The following is a 12,243-nucleotide window of genomic DNA, read 5'->3' as shown; positions in this document are numbered from 1 at the left end:
TCGGCAGCATGGTTTTGTGCAGGGAAGGCCATGTCTTACAAACTTAATAAAATTATTTGAGGAAGTGACCAAGTTAATTGATGAGGGAAGGGTTGTAGATGTCATATACATGGACTTCAGTAAGGCGTTTGATAAAGTTTCCCATGGCAGGTTAATGGAAAAAGCGAAGTCGAATGGGGTTCAGGGTGTACTAGCTAGATGGATAAAGAACTGGCTGGGCAACAGGAGACAGAGAGTAGTGGTGGAAGGGAGTGTCTCAAAATGGAGAAAGGTGACTAGTGGTGCTCCACAGGATTCCGTGCTCGGACCACTGTTGTTTGTGATATACATAAATGATCTGGACGAAGGTATAGGTGGTCTGATTAGCAAGTTTGCAGATGATACTAAGATTGGTGGAGTTGCAAATAGCGAGGGGGACTGTCAGAGAATACAGCAAAATATAGATCGATTGGAGAGTTGGGCAGAGAAATGGAAGATGGAGTTCAATCCAGACAAATGCGAAGTGATGCATTTTGGAAGATTCAATTCAAGAGCGGTCAACAGAAGAGTCCTGGGGAAAATTGATCTTGGAGTTCAGGTCCATTGTACCCTGAAGGTGGCAACGCAGATCGATAGAGTGGTCAAGGAGGCAGACAGCATGCTTGCCTTCATCGGACGGGGTATTGAATACAAGAGTCAGCAGGTCATGTTACAGTTGTTTAGGACTTTGGTTAGACCACATTTGGAATACTGCGTGCAGTTCTGGTCGCCACATTACCAGAAGGATGTAGATGCTTTAGAGAGGGTACAGAGGAGGTTCTCCAGGATGTTGCCTGGTATGGAGGGTGCTAGCTATGAAGAAACGTTGGGTAGATTAGGATTGTTTTCGTTGGAAAGACGGAGGTTGAGGGGGGACCTGATTGAGGTCTACAAAATTATGAGGGGTATGGACAGGATGGATAGCAACAAGCTTTTTCCAAGAGTGGGGGTGTCAATTACAAGCGGTCACGATTTCTAGGTGAGAGGGGAAATGTTTAAGGGAGATGTGCCTGGAAAAGTTTTAATGCAGAGGGTGGTGGGTGCCTGGAGGTGGTAGAGGCGGGCACGATAGCATCATTTACGATGCATCTGGACAGATATATGAATGGGCGGGGAACAGAGGGAAGTCGATCCTTGGAAAATAGGCGAAAGGTTTAGATAATGAATGAAATGAAAATCGCTTATTGTCATAAGACGACATCAAATGAAGTTACTGTGAAAAGCCCCGAGTCGCCACATTCCGGCGCCTGTTCGGGGAGGCTGGTACGGGAATAGAACCATACTGCTGGCTGCCTTGTGTCTGCTTTCAAAGCCAGTGGTTTAGCACTGTGCTAAACAGACCGCAGAGTGAGAAGCCGAAGGGCCTGTTCCTGTGCTGTAATTTTCTGTGTTCTTTGATCATACACAAACTTACCCTCCCCTCGCTCTTTTGGCTGTTGGCTTCGGAACGGTGTTGGAACACGTGGTGAATTCTCTCCTCGCGTTTTGGAAGCCCTCCTCCGACCCTCAAATGGCAAATTTTATTTACTCCAGGTGGAGAAATTGCGACACGTCTGCCAGCCAGTCTGCTGTTGTGAGTCATGCTGCTGATCGTCAGCTGAGCAGGATTCCTCGGTGGGCGATTAGGGAAGCAAAGGCAAGGGGGTCGACCCCTTTCCCCATGAATAGCTTTGGCTGGTTCGATACCCCGAATACTGCCATTCCGCGGGCACGGGTCCACCCTCACAACCTTGGACATTGCCTCAATGAAGGCTGCCCAAAATCCGTCAAGTAAGGGGCATATCCAGAACATGCAGGTGTGGTTGGCTGCGCCTCCCTGACACCGTTACCATTTGTCCTCCACCACCTTATTGTGCTTCTTGTCAGATGCACTCTGTGCAATACTGTCAGTTGCACGAGGCTTGGCCTTCCGTACGCGAAGGTGGTTTTGGGCCTGTTGAGGGATTCGGTCCACACAACGACAAGCTTTTCGAAAATGTCCCGATTTTCTCGGGACCGTATTGATTCCCTGCAGCGTGAGCTCAGCTTCTCAAAGCAAACCCAATGTGAATGAATCCCGCCGTCTGCGCCGCTAACAAATGAAGAAAATATGTCGCTTGACCAACAAAAAAACCTCACCAATGGGCTTGTCCGGAATTTGAACCCGCGACCTCTCGCAGGTTTTGACACCAAGACGCCTAAAGCGAGAATCATACTCCTAGACCAACTAAGCCCTCGCAAACAATGGAAGCATACTGTCATTGCCATCGAAAGTCCATCTAACATCTGAGGAGAACGGAAAATACTGGAACAACTCAGGGAGTCAGGCGGCATTTGTCGACAGGACAACAAAGCTCGTCTTTCACCATCACCTTTCATTAAAACCGGGACCGGTTAGAAATGTAGGACGTTTGAACCAAGTGAAATCCCGGAGGGAGCAAACAGAACAACAGGAAAGGGCTCTGACCGGGTGCAAGTCAGGAGAGATTAAATGAGAAAAGGCTTTGGGCCCGAGGCCACAGAGTGAGGTTAGCATCGAATCAGAGAATAATTACACCACAGAATGAGGCCATTCGGGTTGCTGTGTCCGTGCCAGCTCTCTGTTAGCGCAATGGAACAAACAAAGAAACAAAAGATGCGTGTGCATCTTTTCGAGCATCGATTCTATCCAAACGCACTCCACCTCAGACACTCTCTCCCTCGAGCATCATCTGTGGGGAGAGAAACGATGTAAACATCCCGAGTCCTGAGGAATCTTTTTCAGAGTGGGCCAATGTAAATCAACCCCGCCGTCAGCATCGCAAACAATTCATAATGTCAGACCTGGAGTAAAGGGCTTGTCCTGGATTTAAACCCACGACCGCTCGCAGGGGCATTGATTGAAAATCCTAAACGAGACCCATACCTTGAGACCAAAGAGCACAAATTGAAGACGGAGCTTAAGCAAAATATAACTTATGTCAAGATCGATATAATTTCTACATCTCATGGTTTTATATGTTGAAACATCTGTTTTAAAAAAAAAAAGCTGCCGTCCTGTAATAAGTGACGTGGCCTCTCAGCCTCACCATGCGAATCTGCAGCAACACAGTGAGGTTGGACAGTGTACACGTCCGTTGGCCGCCAGCTGTTTCTGTGGTGTAGTGGTTATCACATTCGCCTAACACGCGAAAAGTCCCCGGTTCGAAACCAGGCAGCAACATCTCGTACTTCTAGTTTCGTCTGTTGCTGAATATTACCTCAATCTCGTAACTGGTCTTCATCAACGAGAAACAACCAAATGCATTCATCCGTATGGGCCAGTGGCGCAATCGTTTACGCGTCTGACAACGAATCAGCCGATTCCAGGTTCGACTCCTGGATGTCTCGGTCTTAAGAATTTTGGCCTGCGCTTTAACTCTGTGTGGGACAGCTGATTCTTGATGCAGAGCAAAGTGAGCAGAACATCTTCAATTCTCGTATCGATTGTGGTTATTTGCGAAAACCCTGCCTTCTCAATTTAACTTCCACTTCAAGCAAAACATAACTTATCTTCAGGTCAGTAAAGTTCCATTCCTGATTGTTTTATAAGTTGAGACATCGGTTTTAAAGAAACGGCTGTCTTCATGTAATAAGTGACATGACCTCTCAGCCGAACCATGACAAGAGGCGGCAACACAGTGAGGTTGAACATTGCACAAGTCCATTGATTACTGCACCGCCAGCGGTTTCTGTAGTGTAGTGGTTAGCACATTCCCCTAACATGCGAAAGGTCCCGGGTCCATACCGGGCAGAAACATTAAGTGCTTCTCATGTTGTGGGAGGAATGTTTGCACAAAGTACTTTTGTTCCCCGTTCTCGTATGTTCGAGGATTATGAGATTTAGTCTGTCATGAGCCATTAATATAAATTCCACATTAAGTCACAAGTACTGAATTTTCGACAGGCAATGAGAAGAAAATGGTCTTCCTATTTTGGATATTCGGAGCTAGTACAACAGAATTTCATGCATTTACAAATGCAGATGAACATACTTATTCACCATCTCAAACATGTCTAAATGAACGACAAATGCAACTTACTGCGGATGCTTCATTCTGAAACAAAAACAGAAAATACTGGACAATCTCAGCAGGTCTGACAGGCTCTGTGGAGCGTGATGGCAGCTGTCGTTCCGGGTCTGGGTGACTCTTTGTCAAAGCTGGAGAACTGGAAATTGGGTCAGATTCAGCCTATTGTGGATGGGCGGGGGTTGGGGTGCCCTATTGGGCCTCGATAGAGTGGTCAACAATAGGTGGAAAATGACGACAATGTCTCGGGCAGAAAGAAAAAGGGAATGTTAATGTTGCTAATCAAGGCTAACAAAGGTGCTGATAGTGGCGCCTCAAGAGATCAGAATGTGTTAATAGCAGAACAAAGTAAGCAGGATGTCAGAGAACAATTCGCGACAGGGATCAGATTGCTCATATAGGATGGTATGGGCTGGGGGAGGGGGGCAATGCTGAGGGTAAAACATATCAATTGAAGGAATGAAAATAAGGTGATGGAAACAGATGTGAAGGGGGAAGAGAGATTACACAGTCTGATGTTGTTGAACTGAATAAAATGAAACAGACAGAGAGCTGCCTGAATCCACTGGAATGAGTCAATAGAGGTAAGTGAATGTCTAATCACAGACAAGCTTTTAGAAAATGTCTCGATTGTCTCGGGAACGTGTTGGTTCCCTGCTGTGTGAGCTGAGCTTCTCAAACGAAACCCAGTGTGAATGAATCCCGCCGAATGCGCCGCAAAGAAATGAAGAAAACATATCGCTTGACCAACAGAAAATCTCATCAAAGGGCTCGTCCGGGATTTAAACCCGGGATCTCGCGCAACTTTCGAAACCGAGACACCCAAAGCGAGAATCATACCCCTCGACCAACGAGCCCTGGGAAAGTAACAGAAGCACGCTGTTATTGCCATCGAAAGTCGATCTAACATCTGCGGAAAATACTGGAACAACTCAGCGAGTCAGGCGGGATTTGTCGACAGGACAACAAAGCTCGTCTTTCACCATCACCTTTCATTAAAATGGGACCGGTTAGAAATGTCGGACGTTTTAACCAAGTGAAATCCCGGAGGGAGCAAACAGAACAACAGGAAAGGGCTGTGACAGGGTGCAAGTCAGGAGACATTAAATGAGAAAAGGCCTAGGGTTCCCTGGCCACAGAGTGAGGTTAGCGTCGAATGAGAGAATAATTACACCACAGTATGAGGCCATTCCAGCCGCTGTGTCTGTGCCAGCTCACAACAACTACCGCCCGGATGCAAAGAACAAGTGGAAACAAGATTCAAACCCAAATCTGCGATGGAAGGACACACAGAATGGGGGCAGCATTTACAGTGTGAGACTGTTGCACACACTCTGAGTGTGAAAGCTGTAAAGTGCCCAGTGGAAAGATGCGCTGCTGTTCTTCGAGTGTTTGTTGAGCTTCTTTGGAACATTTCAAGAGGCCGAGGTCCGGGAGGTCAGCGTTAAGATGCAGCTCTCCACGTCAGGTCAATTCTCCACTTTGGCTCTGTGGATTAGATGGGTCACGTCCCTGTGAAGTTAACGCAGATCTGGAGCATCAATTCTATCCAAACGCACTCCAGCTCAGACACTGTCTCCCTCGAGCATCATCTGTGGGGAGAGAAACGACGGAAACATCCCGAGTCCTGAGAAACCTTTTTCAGAGTGAGCCAATGCAAACCAACGCCGCCGTCAGCGTCGCAAACAATTCATAATGTCTGACCTGGAGTAAAGGGCTTGTCCTGGATTCAAACCCACGACCGCTCGCATTGATTAAAAATCCGTAAACGAGAACCATACCTCGAGACCACAGGGCACAAATCTAAGACCGAGCTAAGCAAAATAGAACTTATGTTCAGTTCGATATCATTTCTGCATCTCATGGTTTTATATGTTGAAACATCTGTTTTTTTTAAATAAACAGCTGTCGTCTTGTAACAAGTGGCCTGGCCTGGCCTCTCAGCCTCGCCATGCGAATCTGCAGCAACACAGTGAGGTTGAACATTGTACACGTCCGTTAGTTGCCAACTGTTTCTGTAGTGTAGTGGTTATCAAATTCGCTTTGCACGCGAAAAGTCACCGGTTCGAAACCGCGCAGAAACATCTCGTACTCCCAGTTTAGTCTGCTGCAGACTATCTCGTAACTGGTCTTCATCAACGAGAAACAGCCAAATGCGTGCACTCGAATGGGCCAGTGGCGCAATGGATAACGCGCTTGACTGCGAATCAGGAGATCCCAGGTTCGACTCCTGGCTGGCTCGGACTTCTGAATTTTGGCCTGCGCTTTAACTCAGTGGGTGGGACAGCTGATTCTTGATGCAGAGCAAAGTGAGCAGGACATCTTCCATTCTCGTATCGGTTGTGGTTATTTACGAAAGCCCTGCCTTCTCAATTTAACTTCCACTTCAAGCAAAACATAACTTATCTTCAGGTCTGTAAAGTTCCATTCCTGATTGTTTTATAAGTTGAGACATCGGTTTTAAAGAAACGGCTGTCTTCTTGTAATAAGTGACATGGCATCTCAGCCGAACCATGAGAAGAGGCGGCAACACAGTGAGGTTGAACATTTCACAAGTCCATTGATTACTGCACCGCCAGCGGTTTCGGTAGTGTAGTGGTTAGCACATTCCCCTAACATGCGAAAGGTCCCCGGGTCCATACCGGGTAGAAACATCAAGTGCTTCTCATGTTGTGTGAGGAATGTTTGCACAAAGTACTTTTGTTCCCCGATCTCGTATGTTCGAGGATTATGAGGTTTAGTCTCTCATGAGCCACTCAAATAAATTCCACATTAAGTCACAAGTACTGAATTTTCGACAGGCAATGAGAAGAAAAGGATCTTCCTATTTTGGATATTCGGAGCTAGTACACCCACAACATAATTTCATGCATTTACAAATGCAGATGAACATACTTATTCACCATCTCAAACATGTCTAAATGAACGACAAATGCAACTTACTGCGGATGCTTCATTCTGAAACAAAAACAGAAAATACTGGACAATCTCAGCAGGTCTGACAGCCTCTGTGGAGCGAGATGGCAGCTGTCGTTCCGCGTCTGGGTGACTCTTTGTCAAAGCTGGAGAACTGGAAATGGGGTCAGATTCAGCCTATTGTGGATGGGCTGGGTGGGGGGGGTGCCCTATTGGGCCTCAATAGAGTGGTCAGCAATAGGTGGAAAATGACGAAAATGTCTCGGACAGAAAGAAAAAGGCAATGTAAATGAGGCTAATCAAGGCTAAGAAAGGTGCTGATGGCGCATTAAGAGGTCACAATGTGTTAATGGGAGAACAAAGTAAGCACTGTGTCAGAGAACAATTGGCAACAGGGATCAGATTGCTCAAGCAGGATTTTATGGGCGGGGGGAGGGGAGCAATGGAAGGAATGAAAATATGTTGATGGAAACAGATGGTGGAGGGGGAAGAGAGATTACACAGTCTGATGTTGTTGAACTGAATAAAATGAAACTGACAGAGAGCTGCCTGAATCCACTGGAATTAGTCAATAGAGATAAGTGAATGTCCACACATAGACAAGCTTTTCGAAAATGTCTCGATTTCCTCGGGAACGTACTGGCTCCCTGCAGAGTGAGCTCAGCTTCTCAAAGCTAACCCCATGTGAATGAATCCCGCCGTCTGCGCCGCAAAGAAATGAAGAAAACATGTCGCGTGACCAACAGAAAACAGCATCAAAGGGCTCATCCGAGATTTGAAGGCGGGATTTCTCGCAAATTTCGACACCGAGACACCCGAAGCGAGAATCACAGTCCTAGACCAACGAGACCCTCAAAAATAACCTAAGCAGACTGTCATTGGCATCGAAATTCGATCTAACATCTGCGGAGAAAGCGGAAAATACTTGAACAACTCAGGGAGCCAGGCGGCCTTAGCCGACAGGACAACAAAGCTCGTCTTTCACTATCACCTTTCATTTAAACTGGGACAGGTTAGAAATGTAGGATGTATTAACCAAGTGAAATCCCGGAGGGAGGAAACAGAACAACAGGAAAGGGCTCTGATAATGCGCAAGTCAGGAGAGATTAAATGAGAAAAGGCCTTGTGTTCCTGGCCACAGGGTGAGGTTAGAATCGAATCAGAGAATGATTACACCACAGAATGAGGCCATTCCGGCTGCCGTGTCTGTGCCAGCTCTCTGTTGGAGGAATGGAAGAAACAAAGAATGAAAAGATGTGTTTGGAGGAGCTGTCGGGGCAGATTGATCAACAGCTGCGTGAATGCAGCAAGTGTGAGGATCTGTAGGGACAGCACAAATTCACATCAGCGGCGCTTCAGGGTTTTTTTAACTGGTGGAGTCGACATAGCCCCTGGGATGTTGTTGCACTCACCTTGGGACCTGCCCCTCCGTCTCTCAGCAGGTGAAGTCTGCCCCTAACCTGGATGGCGCCTTTTCATTGGGCAGAAATGGTCAACATCGATCAACATCGACCAAAAAATTTATATTTTTGTTGAAGGCTAAACTATACACCAAAACGTCACATGGTCCTGCACGATAATAATAATCGTGTTGCTTTGTGATGCTCTATTGAAATGGTTATTGCGCATTTCAGACTTTATCACATTTTTAGATTCATTACAGGATGGGATGGCCGAGACTCAGTGGCGTTTGGTCCACCTGAGTTAATTTCATAGAATTTCATAGAATTTACAGTGCAGAAGGAGGCCATTCGGCCCATCGAGTCTGCACCGGCTCTTGGAAAGAGCACCCTACCCAAGGTCAACACCGCCACCCTATCCCCATAACCCAGTAACCCCACCCAACACTAAGGGCAATTTTGGACACTAAGGGCAATTTATCATGGCCAATCCACCTAACCCGCACATCTTTGGACTGTGGGAGGAAACCGGAGCACCCGGAGGAAACCCACGCACACACGGGGAGGATGTGCAAACTCCGCACAGACAGTGACCCAAGCTGGAATCGAACCTGGGACCCTGGAGCTGTGAAGCAATTGTGCTATCCAAAAGGCTACCGTGCTGCCTTAAGTTTTGGAAATATTATCCATAATTGTCGGTATTATTAGCTCCACATCAGATAGTTTTCACTACCTCTGCTAGTACGTGGGTCTTCCAAGTTTAAATTTACTGTAGAAATCGCCGCATGGAGATGAGCCTTATGATTTACCAAACTGTCTCTGTGTTGACTTGTACAAGAACAGAGACAGCAATATAACTGCAATAGATAGACCTGACTGCTTTCGTGAAATTATTCCCGCAAGCAATGACACTAAATAAAGCTTGGCTGTCCAGTAAATACTCGCTAATGTTTTTCTACGGCGTGTTATATTATATACAACGCTGTGCCTCATTGCACAGTAATAGACCGCCCCGTCCTCCATACTGAGGGCGCTTATATTGAGGTAACCGTTCTGTTCAGACTTGTCAGCAGTGCCAGATATCGTCTGAAACTGCATCTTTCTTCAGAGTTATTACATTGCGAATAATCCAGATTGATGGCTGTGCCGTTTGCTGCTGATACCATTGGGCGTAGCGAGTGTCCGGCTCTGAATATTGACAATGCAACTGCACCGAATCCCCTTCTGCCCCGGGTTTTGTCATCGGTGACTGAGTTACTGGATCTGCGCATTGTTAGCCTGCGATAGTGGCGGAATTAAATATCAAGAGTTTAAACATAAGATACCTAAATTTGTTTGCAAATGTGTGAGTTTGTGGAAGCTCTACTCTACCCATCAGATAGACATTTCTGATCATTAATTATTACAATCTATTATCAGCTAATCAGGCATGGTGAACATTATCCAGTACTTACCGCCCAACAGCGCCGCCAGTATTAGCCGAAACATGTCTGGCTGAATCTCTGTGAGTGAATGGGAATGGGATGAGGCAGAGATTGAGAGGAGAGAGGGAACCCGGGCTCTGTTCAGCTCATTGTTCCACCCACACACTGCAGGGGACCAGGCCCATTGCGACATCACCCAGGCTACCAAACCCATTATGACATCGCCTCGTCTCCCAAACCTATCGGCTTTGACAGTTCCGTCGCATGACGTCATCACGCCCCTGCTTGAACATGGCGCCCTCTGCTGCCGGATTTATCTCATTGCTGTTAGAATGCGGCCATTGAATGAATTCCGCGTGCACGGAAACACACAAGATACGAATGTTTCCCAGAAACGCAAATTGGAGCTTCTTACACTCAGCTTATAGTGCTGTTGATGTTTATGTCAGATGATTCCAAATGTGACGCGAAACCTGTTGAATTATTTGCTGACCGGCTCTGTCCAAAACCTGTGCAGGACAAAGTAGGAACAAAGGTGGAATCATGACCGGCACAGGCTTGGAGGGCCGAAGGGCCCGTTTTTGTGCTGTATTGTTCTTTGTTCTTTATTGTTAAGGCGTCGGAGAAAGTGCGGGTTGTATATCAGAATAGGAGGCATGAGGCACATCTTTGCACAAGGCTAGAGATGCTTGCCTTCATTGTTTTTAACAAAGAAAGTAGAAGCGACACTCAAACGATGTTCTAAAATTATGTATTTTGGGTAGTATAGAACACAACTAATTGTTTCCAAAAGCAGCAGATATTTTATTTATTACGTTACGATATGGTACCGTCCGTAATTCCACGCATGAAATGACGAAGGAAGAAGATTCAACGGCAACTTTCAAAAGAGAATTGTGAAGGGAAAGCAGCATGGGTAATGTGGGGGTGTGAAAGTCGATTGGGACAGCGTTTTCAAATAGACACAGGAAAACTGAACCCTCATTCCGTTCCCTAAATCTCTATGGTTCAGGGCCGTTCATATCACTCCCACACTTTGTTCTCAGTCACTTGAGCAGCGAGCAGGTGCAGGGTGGTCACAGACTTCCGGGGTGGTCGCTATTTCCGCTCCAGCACTTGTGACGGCAGCTGGTAACCGCCGCACAGTTTGCTCAGTTTAGAGACTGCGGTGTCCACCGCACAACTTCCGTTTGCTGCTCTCGATCTGAACCGATTGTGCTGGTGGAGACATCGCTGCGTCTGGCCTCTTCCTATCATTGGTTCTGTAAACAGTGCAATGGTGCAGGAATCTATATGTCTGCTCCAGCATATCTTTTCCTGCATTAAATAACCACCAAACAACAGAGCTGATGATCTAAAGTACAACCATAAATGTTGTGTCTGTTTATATCATATACACACATAAAGTAGATAGAACGAGGAAGGAACTAAGAAGTAAATATAATTTGAATGAGTCAAAGAGGAGAAAGCATTCAGGGTTCGATGCAGAAATTTGACACGTTGCTGATGACGTTAAAGAGGTAAAGGATCCCGGTTTTATCAACAGCGTTGCAGATATTCGAACAGATACAGACACACATAAATATGTACAGATCACTGATGGAAATGCTGTTCAAACACGTGGATCGGTTCTGTGACTCTTCTTTCGTTTGGTATTAACTTCACAGACAGTGTGGGAGGGATTGGGAAAGGTGAAGAGACAATAATCCTGAGCAGAGACTTCAGCAACTGGAGCAAGTGCACGAGAAACAGGGCCGGGAACATAATCTATCAATCAGCTTAAGGAAGAAATATCTGACCAGTAAATAGAAATTTTAAAATGATGAAATGTATGGAAACAATCATGATTAATCAGTGGATAACTCTTTATGCGAGACAATACATATGTACTGAGCGAATGTCCTCTTTTTGGACTGTCAAACTCTATGATTCGAAGATAACGAACGGTTCTGTTCTGTTATAAAGACAACAGAGCACTGACTATATGAATCATGTTAACCTGCTCTTACACACAGGAAGCAGAGAGGGTTGGAATCAGTGACGATTCGCGTGGTCCATGAATTGAGAAACAACAAATCGCACAGTGGCACCGTGAGTAACGGCAGATAACGACATCCCATAATAGTCCAATCGGTGACAATATGGCCCATCAGTCTCACATTCAGGGGGAGAATGTAAAGCTCTCCCTCTCCTCACCCGCACAGCATTGAGTCCCGGACTCGGCAGCAAGTCCCAGTCTGGAAATCAGACCCGGATTGATCCGCCTTTTGTCCACCATCATCATCATGACCAGAAACCCCAGGAAAGAGCTGTTTCCAGCTGGAACTCTGATGCTGCCGATGTTGGGTGAGTTCATTTTCTTATCTGATGCATTGTTTTAACAACCTCTTCATGCCGTGTGGTTTATGCGTGATTCTTTTTTTATCGTAGCCGTTCAGTGTGAGGATCAGAGCTCCC

General features: G+C 46.2%; 2 non-coding genes across 2 annotated transcripts; both read left to right on the top strand.

The window, feature by feature from the left end:
• Window positions 1-3,126: 3,126 nt before the first annotated feature.
• trnav-aac (transfer RNA valine (anticodon AAC)) lies at window positions 3,127-3,199 on the top strand. Its single transcript has one exon. It is a non-coding gene; the product is annotated as a tRNA-Val (tRNA).
• A 3,016-nt stretch (window positions 3,200-6,215) lies between these two features.
• Window positions 6,216-6,288, top strand: trnar-gcg (transfer RNA arginine (anticodon GCG)). Its single transcript has one exon. It is a non-coding gene; the product is annotated as a tRNA-Arg (tRNA).
• The last annotated feature ends 5,955 nt before the right edge of the window (window positions 6,289-12,243 follow it).

Source organism: Scyliorhinus torazame, unplaced genomic scaffold (assembly GCF_047496885.1).
Source record: "Scyliorhinus torazame isolate Kashiwa2021f unplaced genomic scaffold, sScyTor2.1 scaffold_151, whole genome shotgun sequence".
NCBI classification, from domain to species: domain Eukaryota; kingdom Metazoa; phylum Chordata; class Chondrichthyes; order Carcharhiniformes; family Scyliorhinidae; genus Scyliorhinus; species Scyliorhinus torazame.
This window is presented reverse-complemented; position numbering and strand designations above follow the sequence as displayed.